The sequence below is a fragment of the Bombus bifarius genome, unplaced genomic scaffold (assembly GCF_011952205.1).
Source record: "Bombus bifarius isolate JDL3187 unplaced genomic scaffold, Bbif_JDL3187 scf7180000008105, whole genome shotgun sequence".
NCBI classification, from domain to species: Eukaryota; Metazoa; Arthropoda; class Insecta; order Hymenoptera; family Apidae; genus Bombus; species Bombus bifarius.
In genome coordinates, this window is record NW_022884448.1 from 22,789 (window position 1) to 37,893 (window position 15,105).

A 15,105-nucleotide genomic window follows, 5' to 3' on the forward strand; every position below is an offset into this window, starting at 1 on the left:
CGTACCCTTGTTACATAACGTCATTTCGATATCAATTCATCCGAGGGCGAAACACCACCATGCTATTCCTTGCCACTGGTAGATTTCAACCGATTTGCAATTACGAATATTAGGGATCGCCGAAACTCCGAGGATTCGCGATTGGGTGATTCGCGAAACGAGCGGAATTAATCGAGTTCGACGCATGATAAAATCGACTCGATCGTGAATATGTTTGCCAGAATGTTCCTCCGACTTATACACGCGCAGTTGATTTTATTGACGCCGATTATCGATGCAAGTATCGATCATGCTCGTCAGATGGTTTGACTTTTAACGTCAGGCTTTTTATGGTCGACGAATCCGTGACGAGTTTAATCTGATTAAATCTGTGGCAAGCTGTCCAAGTGGAGACTCGATGCTGCGTTATTAATCTTAAATAGCTGTTTCTGGCGTGTGGAAAATATTCTTTGGGGCGCCGTGCTGATTATTTCCATGGTTATATTTATAAAAATGTTTTACAAATGTTGTACAATGAATCTTCAATTAATATGACGAGATTAATATCGTATGGAACAAAGAAATATAAATAAAGTAAAATGTTTAAAAATCGTAACAATTTTCTTCTATGACCCAACGATACAAAGTAAGAGTGAAATATTTGCTCTTAATCTAAATATTCATTAACAATGTCAAGTTTCTTCAAATAATTACAAGACGCTCCCAACTACTAGACCGAGGATTTATGCAAATTTATGAACACGTTCAAAGAAATAGCAACGAAACAGAAATTTTCCTCGCTCTCTGATTACGATAACAAATGCTTTACCTTGAATGTACATTTGTTACTATACATTTTTGCGTCTCTGAATTTTGTATGAATGCATTGACATTCAATAAATGCATTCACAGTCTAGATATCACAGTTCGACTCGAAACGCTATTTCCTCCATCCAAATCTTGTTTCGCGTATATCTTCCCTGGAAAAATTCCAAATTATCTCGATCGAAGACGCAAGTAATTCAAACGAAGTTTGCCAGATTGTCGTTTTTTCCTCGTTTTCGTTTTCCCTGAAAAATCTAGGATTCCGACACGTGTGGCGGATCAGTCAACGAGGCTGTTTCCTCTACGAGAGCCTGGTAATTAAGTTGCTAGCAGTAGCCAATAGGACGCTCCTTGTTTCCTGCCGAAGGATGAACACGTGCGACAAGCTTCTAGGAAGTATTTCGACTCGTTCAACCTAGCCTTTCTTTCCTGACAGCTTTGAGTGCTGATGTTACATAAGACAGACGCGGATGCACCCTTTCTCTTTTTTTTCCTTCCCCGTCACTTAATTTAGAATGTTTACTACACTACGAAACTGATTAGATGGAGTAGTAGCCGGGTTACTACTATTTGCGTCATTAAAAAATTAAACATTGGCCTTTTTCTTTTTTAAGCTTGACTTTGTTTCACGCGCTGCTGAAGCAATTTTAACGATATTTAATTCGGTATTTTAGAATATTTTTAATTATATGTGTGTTTCAATTATGAGTTTGTACGAGTTGTATAATTTGTATATTATTTTACAAATCTGTAATTTATTTAGAAACTCTCTTCGCACAATCCTATACAATTTGTATCAAGCAATTCGTGTACGAAGTATACCTGTTTCTTTTAGTTGATAGATTAGTATTAAAAGATTAATCGCTGAAGCGGAACAAAAAGACAGTACGTTTCAGCGAATTTCAATCGAGGCACTGAAAAATCAAACTAATTAATTTTATTTGCTCAAAATTTCTTCCTTTCAGCTGTAGAATACACGATTATGTACCGTTTCGTTTATCGAAAATTCAAAATTCTCTAGTGCAAATTAATTCGTTTGACTTCTATACGAAGAAAAAATATTTGAATATTTAAAAACCCAATAGCTTTTAATTTTTGCAAGTTTTTGTGTCAGTCGTAGTATTTTTTACATTTACATTCTGATTCGTGTGGCGATATTACGATGATTTAAATATCTGTACGAAATCGGCGTTGAATATATTGTATTTTCATAAAAGCAAGTAGAGGTAAATAATGTACGGTTTACGGTTTCGGTTTCGAAATACGCGTACAAACTTTCTTACGTACGTTTCTACGAGTATGATTCATTGTTTTGGCATAAGCGAAAGTGCAGTATTCTTTGCTGCAAACAAGCGGTATCCTTTTTTCTTGCGTAAAATTCTAACCAGCCACGAAGCTATAACATTTCGTAAAGTTTTCTTCTTTACGAATAATTGTTCGCGATCTAATACGTATAGAGTTCCCAACAAACTTTAGATCCACGTAATCTCATTCTGTTTCCAAAATCTCTTTAAACTGTTCTTTTGACATTGTGTGAGATTTATGAATTAACTTTTCTGTAGATTTATTATTACAAATATCTTTGTATAATGTACTCTCATATATATCTACATATATTTTTACAGTCTAACTGTACAAACACTCTTGTCTCTTGTTGTACTTTCATAAAATCGTATGATCGTTGTAAATTTTCTCGAAACACGAGCGACCGATCCAGGATTACAGAGCAGGATTCTACTGGACAAAAAGCGCGTAGTAAAGGGGAAGTAAAAGGGAAAATCCATTCATCGGATTCGTCATCAATGAATTAAAATTGTTCGACACCGGTATCGTCGTCGATTCGTGTGCAGATTCCAATCAAAGAATTTCAATACGTATTTTCTGGCCTTGCGAACGATCCTCTTTTGTTTTCGTTGCCGGGTGAATTTCGGGGCTCGAATTGTGCAACAGAGAATTTCAGGATCGATTCACAGGCCCTCCATCAACCAAAATTCCTTTTTGCTCTTACGAATTAGGGATGGGATCGAATGTACGTCAAGTGGTATCGGTGAAAAGTGGTCATACCTTTTGTGAGTATTTGAAAAACAAATAGTATCAAAGAAGAATGGATGTTTGGCCTTTAACGAATGGCATCGAATGAAGCCGCGAATAGACTGATTTTACGCGTAAAAACATATAGAAAGCGTAGGAAGGTCGATTGATGTCAGACTTCGTTTTTTAAAGTGATTAAATTTGAAAATTTTCTGGATCGGCCACGAGCACTATTAAATTTTGGCTATTTTATTTCAAATCTTTTGATAACGGAATAATAGTTTAATTCTATCGCACTTTCTAAAACAATCGACAAATTATCGTTATAATCTTTTTGAAAATCATCATAAATTCTACCATAAATGGAACTATATATCCTAATACATAATTTTAACTAAATTTAAGGAAAATTAAATTTCCATGAAAAATTACGAGTTAGCCGGTTCATCCACTGTAACAGCTTCGACACTAATTCAAGATTCAAAGCTCTTTCGGCTTCAAAGCCATTCAAACTCAAAAGCAGTCCGGGTGAAACCACGCTTTGCACGATTGAAATGAAAATGAATCCATTACGCGGTTGCGCTGTCAATAATTAATCGACGACGAATTAATGGAATTAATTAACCGATTGTTCGTAGCGGTGCAACTTCAGTTTCCATTGGGATAGAGAGAGACTGAAGTAAAAGATCGATTGTACGCGATTATCGTCGTTGACTACTTGAATTTCGATGCGTCTCATCGACTCGATTCGTTTCGGTCGGACGATAATTTTAATTTCACTATCGTTGCATTGCCATCAGTCGGTACACGGCGATTCTCTCGCAGTTGCTCGAACAACCGGCCTTTTACGATGAGCAAGCTGTTAAATGTTTCATTGGCTTTTAGGCAACCGTCGTTTAGATGCCTGCTTGCCTGCATAAGAGAGGGGAAAATTTGGTTTCTGTTGCGATGGGGATAAATTTGAGGTGGGATGAATTTGTGAATCCAACATAATTTGCCTCGGTAACGGTTGTTCATAAAGATATCGTATCAAGTACTCGGTATGTTTTATATAAAATTATGTACAATTATTTATATAAAATTATATAATTATCGTAAAGTATATGAGTATTGTAAAAGTGTCTTCCTATATATTTTATATCATACTTTATTTATTTCAACAAATTTTTGTTGTAGTTAAACCAACGAGACAGTTAAAGTTATAAAATCAGTTTGAGTTTGAGTGGCTTTAAAACCGAGACGGCTTTGAATCTTGAATTAGTGTCGAAGCTGTTACAGTGGATGAACCGGCTAACTCGTAATTTTTCATAGAAATTTCATTTTCCTTAAATTTAGATAAAATTATGTATTTAATTCTAGCTTGTGTAAATCTCGAGCTTACGGACATTTATATAAATTAGTATATGATTCCAACACAAAATGATTAACAAACTCGGTTAAAGATTTGTTTCGTCTACTAAATATCATAATATTAGCTTTGTCTTGGATATTTTTTCATATTCTTCTTATATTTATACCTTCTCAGCGCGCAGTCGAATTAAAAAATTCTCAATAAAAGAATCAATAAGAAATTATGGTCGAAAACCGACCCACAAAGCAAAATAAGCATTAAATATGCATACGAGTACAATGTCCAGGGATGTATTTCCCCAAAGACGTACATTAATTAAAATTGATGGTTGGATAGGACATCGTTGGAAGATTCCAATTAACTGTCGATGATAACGATTAAATTTTCTTACCAGCGTTACCTGGTGTACGAAATGCTGGCATTATCGATTTTTTCGCCTATTTTTCCCCCTTTACCCCGTTGAGCTGGGTCAGTGGCCTGTCAAGGGAAGAGAGAAGAGGATCTGCCTCTGTTGGAGCATGAAGGCGGATACACCATCAATTCGCCGATGCTCTTCGTAAATATTTGCAACTGGCTGTTCGCTCGGCGGCTTTTCAGGGACGCGACGGCGTAAAAATCGCAACGTAACGCGTGTTACGTAAATATAAGCGCGTACCGAGGCGCGACGAAAGGATTTTCGGCGAAGCACCCGTAACCCGAGAACAGATGCCCCTTTTTTCATTCACCTCCGACCCCATCGCCTCGATAGAGATCCACTTCACGGGGAAATTTGCAACTGTTTCGTTTGCCCACTCCATTCTTTTTCTCTTTCTTTCTTTCTTTGTTCCCTCTGAATATTGTCCGCTTTTTAAGTTGCTTCGATGTACGTATAGTGTACGTAATAATAGACGTGTGTAGATATATTTATTCATTTATTTATGAGTTTATTTTGAAGTAGTTCCGTTAACAATGAAATACAGTATATGTAGAGATTAATTCCTTTCCTTTTGTTTAAATATTGTTAAAAATTGTGTATTATGAATTGATCTCGTTTTTTATTTAGTTAAGATCTTTGAAAATCCAAAAATACACCGAATTTACGTAACACGCAAAAATATATAAAATATTCAAAATATAGTTAAGTAATTTTCTATTTAGGTTCCATTTTGTGTAAATATTTGCACTTTGTTAACGATATATTGCTAATCACTATCCCCAATGTCTATTATCCAACGTGTATTATGTTTTTCATGGTTTTATAATCGAATTAATTGAAAGCTGATAATAGGAGATATCGATTTCAGAAAACTGATTGGTACATAGAAAGTTGTTTACGTTGCTCTCAGTTTTGTTCGCTTTTTAACTGGCTTCGTTGTGTAAGGTACCTCTTCTCTTCTTTACTTGAGCGATATCCGATCGCTTTATCGGTTTCTCATGGTTTTTTACGTTGAAGGTTGAAATTTTGCTAGTTGAAATAATTGCAGGGCGATAGTAAAACTACAGTTGTTAGTTTAAGAAGGGTGATTAATAGGTTGGTAGTCGTTTCTATTACGTAACTGGAAGTTCTGGCGGAAATTAATTAAGAATTTTACGCGGTATCTTTCCATTCTCGAACAGTAAATCGCTCTTCAAATATACGATTCCTTAATTAATTTCAGTGACGTAGAAAAGTTAGATTATTAAAGGATTGAAAGTACTATTTCTGATTCTTTGGGAATTATTTTTATTCGGAGTTTATCTTATATTAGCTGGAGATCGTTTTATATAAATTGAAAATATAGAAAGAACACTTTGTTACTCGAAGTTGACAAGTGGATTATTTTTATATAAACTTTATATAAACTATCGTTTCGTTATTTCTATATAATCTTAGACTTAAATAGTTTTAACGTTACAAGTTTAGATTATTAGATGGTTGCAATTATTAAAATATCCTTTATCAGGTGATTAAGTAACTAGATCGTTACACGACTGGAATTATTACTTCTAATTCTTAAAAATTTATTTTTGTTTCAAATTTATTTGATATTAGTTGAAATCCACAAATCTAAACCAAAGGGTACATTGCACATTCAAAATTGACCAGTATATCTGATCAATGCAAACATTCTGTTCCCTTTTTATAATTCTAATTACAGACTGCGTAATCTCCCTAATAGCCTTATCGTTTTCTTTACCCTGTCTGTAGACCCTATCGATTTCTATCTACCTCTGTATCTCCATCCATTCGTAATTTATACAGCTATCACGTGTTAAAGAATTAAAAATACGTTCCCCTGTCAATAACAATAAACTTAAATACTCGGCCTGGTAACTGCCGTTAAAAATTAATAACGACAATGAAATACGAAACATTTTCGCGAATTAGCTCGAACGTTATCCTTTATTATCGAAAAATTGTCTCATGGTAATATCACTCGTGAAATTAAAGCTCTTATCTGACGCGCGCTGGATATTTCGAAAATCTCTTTTCTCTTGCCAGCCAGGTGGGATTTAATGAGAAATCCGCGAACGAACTGGCATAATCGCGCGCTGCAAAATTTTATTCGCGCTTTATCACCAAGAGGATACGTGGTCTCGCTTTGTTCGGTGTAATGAAAAAAAAAAAGACAGACCGTTGTCTATTTTTTATTCATTAAAAGTTTCGGCCCCCTTGCATGTCCGCTCAGCTATGCGGTTACCCTGTTAAGCAGTTACGAAGGTGTGTTAATTAATCCTAGGCTTTGAGCATCTAAATATAGGTGGGAGTGTGTGAAAAATATCGAAGAAGCGTTCTGCAAAAGTTTCTTTGGCAAATTATATAAAAAGCCAGGCAAACGTAGTCAACTTCTATGGGAATTCATCGTGTAGCTGGTTATTTTAACAGTGGATGAACCAGCAAGGAGTAAATAAATGTACGGAGGCCATGTGGTAAATAGATTGCGGATGTTTGTGCATTTATGGGAAATTTGAAAGTGCAAAGATGTATAGAATATTTTTAATGTGCAAATTAAAATTAATGGAATATTTAGTAGACGAAACAAAGTTCTATTTAGGATAAAAATTTTTACCAAAATCTGGAGTCTTATTAGATGTTGCGAACTATCTCACTTTGTTTCGTAGTTAAATATGTATTCTCTTCATTTTCGACTGTCACAACATTTTTTCTTTCAAAATTCCGTGGATTTATCACACTGTAAACGAGGAAATTGTAGCAGCTCTGCACTAAGAATCTGTTAATTCTAGAATTGATAAGTTTCGCTTCAACGTAGCACAACAAACTGGTTAGTCGTTGGAAGAGTTCGTGAAATGAAATGGAAATTTCTTTGATTAAATATAATCGCGATAATTGTCTCATTTAATTGACGCGCGTAATATATTTACAAAAGTTTTCTAGAATAAATATTCAGATATTTTCATAAATGATATTTTATTTGAGAAATAGTAAGTTTTATTTGAAGGAAGAGCAGTTTATGTGCATCAACCTAATAAAGGTGAATATAAAAGGCATTTATTCTTCACTTCCCACTGTTTTTATGATATATGAAGAGATGCCAAGGAAATATGTCTTGTTTATCAATTATTATTAATGTCAGATAATGTCAGTACTCGAATACACGTTGTTGATGCTGTTACAAAATAACAAGGCCCATACTGCAATTTCTCTTTTGTATATGTCGTCCTTTCACCATGGATACATTTTCATCGTGAAAATCTATAAAGCTCTCGTATTATTTGTGTACAACGTTATTAAATGTACAGGCTCCCTTTGTGCAACATTAGTACGGTGCAATAAAAAGGAATAACGAGCAATTAGTATGGAAAAATATATTAATTCAATATAAATATTTAATCTGGAGTGTATGTAACACACACACATTTTGCCGAGGAAGACTGTCTTTTATCTCGGTTGTTTTGCATCTAGATGCGCCGTTTCGTTTTCATAGTTCGAACGATGCTAAGCAGATTCGAGAATAACGAGCAAGAAAGATAGAAATTAACCGAGAAACTATAGCCAGCGATTGCTGGATTCCCGCGAATTCGCATTAATATGTAAATTACATAAATGCATTTGTTTTATTTTGTTTATATACTCTTTATGAATAAGAGGAAAGAGGAAGGTAGTTAGTAGAAATACCATATTCAATAGTCAATAACAATTTAATATATACATAGATTGTAAGATCTGTTCATTCTATACGGTGTAGTATTAGTTTTCATTAGCAATATTTGTATTACGTCATCAACTAATTATATTGCCATTAGCCAAGCTTTTTTAAGAAACCACGTGCAATGGTTTTTATTGTCTAGAAATTTATATCGTTAGACATTAGCTTGTCTTGAAAATTAGTAGAGCGCGAAGATTTAGCTGAGCGGAGAAATCTTGCAAAATAGGGAAGCCATTCAGAAACATATTGTAGAATGTTCTAATAAAAAACGATTATGAAAGTGATATAACAGAGCTACTTAGATGATAGAAAAAGTTGCGAGAAGGAATAACGACAACGTTACACCACACTACAGTAATTACAAATCAAGACCTACGAACCACAATTACATGCTTGAGAATGGCACAAACTTTCTAATACAACAAATTAGAGACGAAATAGTAGTTGTAAAGTACAGAAAGAGATAAAATGAACATAGATATTGTTTAAACAGAAAGAGGAATCACAAAGAATAAATATTTTACATCTGTATATATAAATAAACGGGGATAAGAATAAGCGTTTCTTCCAACTTTCCTACGTCTCTTCGCACTTACTTGAAATTAGCACGTGAACCATATGACAATTATTAAACAAATTCATCATCGGTGTAGACACAGGTTGGAAATGCTGCGTAAGCTGCCGGCTTCTTCCAATATTCTAGCCCCAAATTTATGGCCTCCAGATTGCTCCGAATGGCAGCTGAGCCTTGGCAAACACGCACGTAGATTCATCCTGACATCAACACACGTTTGTATGTACACACGTTTCAGGTTGATGGGTCCAAGCACGAATGACACTCCCTCCAGTTTGACCGGTTGGCTTTCGGTTCATCCGTTGATTAACTATCTGCATGCGTCCAGAGCTTGCGAACATCGTTGCAACACACGTGCAAACGTAGACCAACGCGGAGTTTCTTGCGTACGATGGACCCGCGTAGTCTGTATTTCTCGTTATTAAGAGGTGATTTAATTGCAAATCGATTCGTAGTCTCGAGTCCAGGCGAAATAGGATGGCGATGACGTTGGTTTGGCTAGTCAGCTCTTTGAATCAGAACATATAAATGTACATACGTAAGTACATTTACACGCTTTTAAGGAATATATTATGTGTGTTGTACGAAACGTTTCGAAAGTTCATTACCAGTTTCTGTCGAGTTCAGTAGACTGCGGATTTTTATGCGATTATGAAAAATTTCAAGGTACAAAAATGCATAGAATGCCGATGATATGCAAAAACAGAATAAAATATCTAAAGCCTCTTTATAATGCTTAGTAGGTAAATCAGAGATCACAAAAATAAAATGTAGACAGTTAATTATTTATTCTATCGGCAAATCTCAGTATTCAGTGAGGCTGTATGTAACATTTATTAAATAAATGTTGCGATAATAAGTCTTATTATATACATAATTAGTATTCCTGCTGTGTATTAATTCTTTTTATATATAAAATTTAGTTTTATTTAATTTCTAGATATAATATATTTTTTATATATTAAATATACGTTTGCAATAAATATTTTGTAGTTTCTGTTTAAATATCTCCATAATAAATATCTTTGTAAAGATAAAGTATGTACATGTCTAGATGCCTTTGAAAAGTAGTTGTGTATGTCCCTACGTGGAGTAATGGGGTTCCACATAACTTATCAAAGGGTTGACGAACGACTTGGCTAATTTCCGAGAGCATGTATTATACATGTACGTATATGGTCAAGTGGAGGCACGTTGATGTAGGGCTGCTTTTTAGACATTGATCTCTGTCGAGTGGAAGTACGATGGTTTGTTTTTGTTTGGCCACAGGGTGGATTTTATTTGACGAACGTAGTTTCTGCGTTTTGATTCTGGGGAGATTTATTGGTAGATAGAGGTTTTGTTGAAGATGTATAGAGTTTAGGGTTGATACTGTTTGAAGTAAGTAGAAAAAGCGACGTTTGAAGAATATATGATATTTTTGGAATAAAAGATGAAAGCATAATAATATCATTACTTTATTGGAAGTTTTCTAAAGCGTGTAGCTTTATATTGTTTATCTCGCAAAAAGATTCTTCGATTTGTTTTTCAACATTATAATTTCGTTGTTCTAAATTAAATACGTGAAAGTATTTCAATGAATTTCTGTAGAATTTTTTACGTTTTAAACGTACGAATATCAAGTCCAGTGTGACATTTGGCAAATCAATTGTTAAATTTTTTATGGACTTTTATATAAAATTAATAAAAAAATTGTGTAGTATTTTTTTAAAAATGTCTGTCATCATTTGCCAATCTCTATTGAAATATTCACTAAAAGAAGTATGTTATTTCTATTTAACAACATTAGAGATTCGTTGGTGCTAAGTGTGCTTTGATGAGAACTGTAAATTTGAGTTGGAACGTTTATTGGTTTCAGAGTTTCATTTCCCATTGAAAAGTGCATCATCCGATTGAATGAGGATCCGAGAATGCGACGTTTGTACCCGGTTGATAATGCGCGACCCTTTATCAGGAAGTGGTTTCATTTCAAAGTAATTTGTAGTGCCATCGACGATTCGATTCAAATCGCTTCAGAACTGCTGTATCACTGAAACTGTTTATCGATGATAATGGTTTGCATGCGACATACAAATTTATGCTTTCAATACATTCGTATACTGTCTGCATTAAAATTTAAACAGTATTGAAACGCATGTAACACGCTATAGGCGTTTTAATCAACGAGATATTTAGTCGCAATATCGTTTAACAGATCTTTACTCAATTAGTATATTTCGTATTAAATACTTTAATACCGAGAATGTGACTAGTAAATGTGATTTAAACTTTATGAATTAAATGTTGATTTTGTAGAAATAGTAGGAGTTAAAGTGTAAATTTAGAACCTTTGACTTTCCAACAAAACAGATACACTGTATGAAAGACTTCATTTTTCAGAAAGATTTCATTATTTAAGAAAGATCGTCTTTAAAAGGAATTATAAATTTCCGAGACAATAATCAAATACTTTTCTTAAAATCATTTCTTAAAAAAGAAAGAAAAGAACAAGTATAATAGGATATAATAAATATTATTTTGAATGAACATTTTCTAGTCCATGAAATCTATACTAGCCTTTCACTCTTCTATCGCGCATCACTTTTTCAGAAAAATGACAAAATAATAATCTTCTTCCGAGATTGGTAAATTTATTCTCATCGAGATAAGGACAAACCTTTTTTAACAAATCAACCTCGTTCAAAGATCATGAGAATTTCTACTTTCACGATTCTCAGATAATGATCACTGTAATCAAGAAATTAACACGTATTTCGTTCGAATCAAATGGAACGCGCATACTAGATGCATCCTGATAGAGATGATCGTTTCCAAGTCATACTTGATAGGCATTCAAAATTAGTATTCGAGCTCGTTTAACGATGTTGCGAACGCGCATTGATTACAGGCCTCATTTATCTCCGATTCACGATGCAGAGAAACGCATACGGGTAGACGATACACTCGATGCAAGGTACAACTCGAGTGATAGGTCGTTTCGTAGTTAGGAGGTGGTTTAATTTCAAATGGATTTGCGGTACCGATGCCTCCAGGCTAGAAACCGATTGGGAAATCGAGATCTAGATAGAATTCGAATGGGGAACCGTGAAATCCCCTTCACGAATTCTAAAGGGATAAGAATGTCGACTGCGTTAGTCACATTTCCTTCTTTCCATTTTCGATTGATGTCTAACTACAGTCATCTATAAAATTCTTCTTGTGCCCTGTAAAGAGATAATTTTCATTATTATTAAAATAAAATGATATACGTGGCAAAATTAATGCGTGTTTATTTTTGTGTGCATTTTTTATTACTTTATATATTAAGCAACTTTAATTTGCTCGACTTTAAACAGTGAGAAACATTTACTTTATTGCAACACAGGTTATTTTATAAAAACTTTTCTCTAATCTCAAGCTCTATGAAAGAGTTGCTTTAATTAAACAAGTAATTGGTGGAGTTTATTTATTGTGATGTAAATGTTATTCGCTAAATTATTTGAAAATTTTCTCTGAGCTTCTTATAGTCGATAAACAATGACTTCTTAATTACGTAAAATGCAGGAAGATATTTAAATCAAATATGTTTACATCCCATTTCAAAGACTAATAGCTTGAAAACTTCTTTAACGTTCCATAGAAACCAGAGACATAGTACTAAAATACTAGACTAGTACTAAAGAAACTAGATACTTAGTACATCATTTAAAAGTCTTTATCCAGATATGAAAATGTCAGAAAAAAGAGATTACCTTGTTATAGTTAATAGTTTTGATAGAGAAAAAAATCTTCGTAACGTTACGTTTAACTGATACACCCTATATTTTTAAATTAGTCTTCTCCAAGTACGAAAATAAGACGAATAGAAACGCAATGACGTGGCAACGAGAATTCCAGGACCCTAGCAAGATGCTCAGCTGTTTCCATCACCATAAAAACCGGTTAGGTACCGCCATTTCAAATATATTATTATCCAGTAATCATTGAGACTACTTGAACTCTTCGATGTGTTAATCGAGAAAAAGAAGTTGGCTCATCATCGTTAAAAATGCATCAAAATGAATTGTATTATCTTGTCATTATTGATTTTTAAATATACGTTCGAATGGAGTTTATAATTGAGAAGTAGGTTATCTTAATGAAGCATCGTTTATTAATATTTCCGCTTCGTCAGTCGTGTGTCATTGGTTTATTACTTTTTAAAAATTGAAGATAACGGAATTGTGGTTTAATAGGAATCGTAAAGAAGAAGATACTTCTTGATTAAAATATGAAAGTATCTCAATGTTTGTATTGTGGCAATCTAACTTCGTTTATTAGAGCGTTATTTAGAAAATCGACTATTTATCGTTAATCGGTATTTCACTATCGACTAAATCGTTATTTAGAAAATTAGAAAGTTTGGAACCGTATCGTTTTCAATTTCCTAAATTTCCAAGTTTTCAAATTTCGAAATATCTCAATTTCAGAACGTTCGCCATTTTAAAATTTCCAAATTCCGAAATATCTAAGTTTCGAAATGTACGAATTTTCAAGTTTCGAAATATCCAAATTTTCAACCACATAAATTTTGAAATTTTTATTTTCAAACTTTTGAATCTCCAAATATTCGCATCTTTATTTTTAGGTTTCCAAACTTAAAAAATTTGAAACGTTTGAAATTCCCCAATATTATAATTCTCAAATTATTAAATACCGAAATGTTCGATCTTATAAACTTCGATATTTCCAACGTCAAAATCTCCAAACACAATTCCTCACAGTGACAAAGAAACATTTCCAAGCATCTTCCAAAAGTTTCTTACTTGAATACAGCCTGGGCCAATTCATAAGATAGTGTATACAACAGGACGTATCCAACAGAAACAGAATTGGGTCACGCGAAGGGAAGAGAGTCGTGTTTTTACGATCGGCTCTATAGTTTGCAAGCATTGTTGGGGGAAGTGATCGATGGTTTTCGTTTCGCGTTTTGCCCAGTTACGGGAAAGCTAATGGCTGACAGAGGGAGATAGGCCAACACGTTTGGATGTTTAGATCGAGAGAATTTCTTCCAAACTGGATTGGCGCGATTCCAATTGAAAAAACGTTGACGGTAAGATAGCAGAGGTGCAACTCGCGCGGAAAGTGTGATCGATTCGCATTAAAACGATTGCCATTGGTTGGAACGGCTCATATCTCTGCCGTTCTGTGGTAAAACTTCCACCGAAATGAAATTGAATTTGAACGATTGAAACAGTGTCGAGCCTGGCTCTTTCGATCTTTCGCGTGTCGCGATAACTATTCATAAATTTTCCTCCAATCGATTTTTGTCCACTATCTGTCATCGAGAGTTGATTCATTGATTTACAAATATGCGTCTGCTTGATTCCTGCAAATGAATAAGTTGGGAAATAGATTGTTCGTGCGACGACGAGAAATTGAAAGGTGTTTTTTTATCGAGTGTAGAACTTAGTGGAATTGAATTGAATGATTTTTCGATGTGGAACTTCACGATTTTATCGATAGATTTATTTACGTTTGCAGCAAAGTTGAAATTATATATATGACAATTGTTTCATCATAAAATGCCAACAAAAGAATAATAGAATAAATGAAATATAGAAGAGTAGAGAAATCTTCATATTCTTTTTTCGTGGAAATTTATCTGGATAAAAAACGAGGAAATATTTTCAAAACAATATTTTAACAAGAAGCAATTATTTGTGACTATTGTTTGATCTTTTAGCGGGATTTGGTTAACTGCTAAAGCTAAGTCCTGATTCACTTTGTCGTTGCCGAGTAACGGCCATAGTATATTCCATTTCCATTCTAGAAAGTTTTACGGGTGGAGCCTAGTGACAGATGGAAATCGTTGTTGAGACGAAATTGAAATCGAGTGGCAATACCATTAGAAATGGGCTGGCTATACTTTGAGACTGCACATTGAATTGTCTCTCTTACCACTTCGCGTGCGATCCACCCGATATTCCCATCCCTCTGCAAAAGTTTCGTTCGTTCGTTTTGCAGACGTTCCTTTGTCTAGACGCTTGTCACTTTCTTTATTTCACTTCAAATCCCAGTGAGATTATTTTATCGAAATTGCATTTATCGAGATGTCACGTCGATGAAACTAGTTCGTAAATATTTTTAAATGTCTTTCTGTATACTGAGAAAATTTTACTTAATTTTAACATTTTTGTTTTTCTTTTTATCTTGTATCTATTCTCGAATCGTATCAAGTGAATTTTATCGAAATTGAA

At 34.0% G+C, this 15,105-nt stretch overlaps 1 protein-coding gene across 6 annotated transcripts in view; it reads left to right on the forward strand.

Moving 5' to 3' along the window:
* Window positions 1–15,105, forward strand: part of LOC117208452 (rap guanine nucleotide exchange factor 2-like) — a 125,254-nt gene that overhangs the window by 11,045 nt on the left and 99,104 nt on the right. The window lies entirely within an intron of this gene.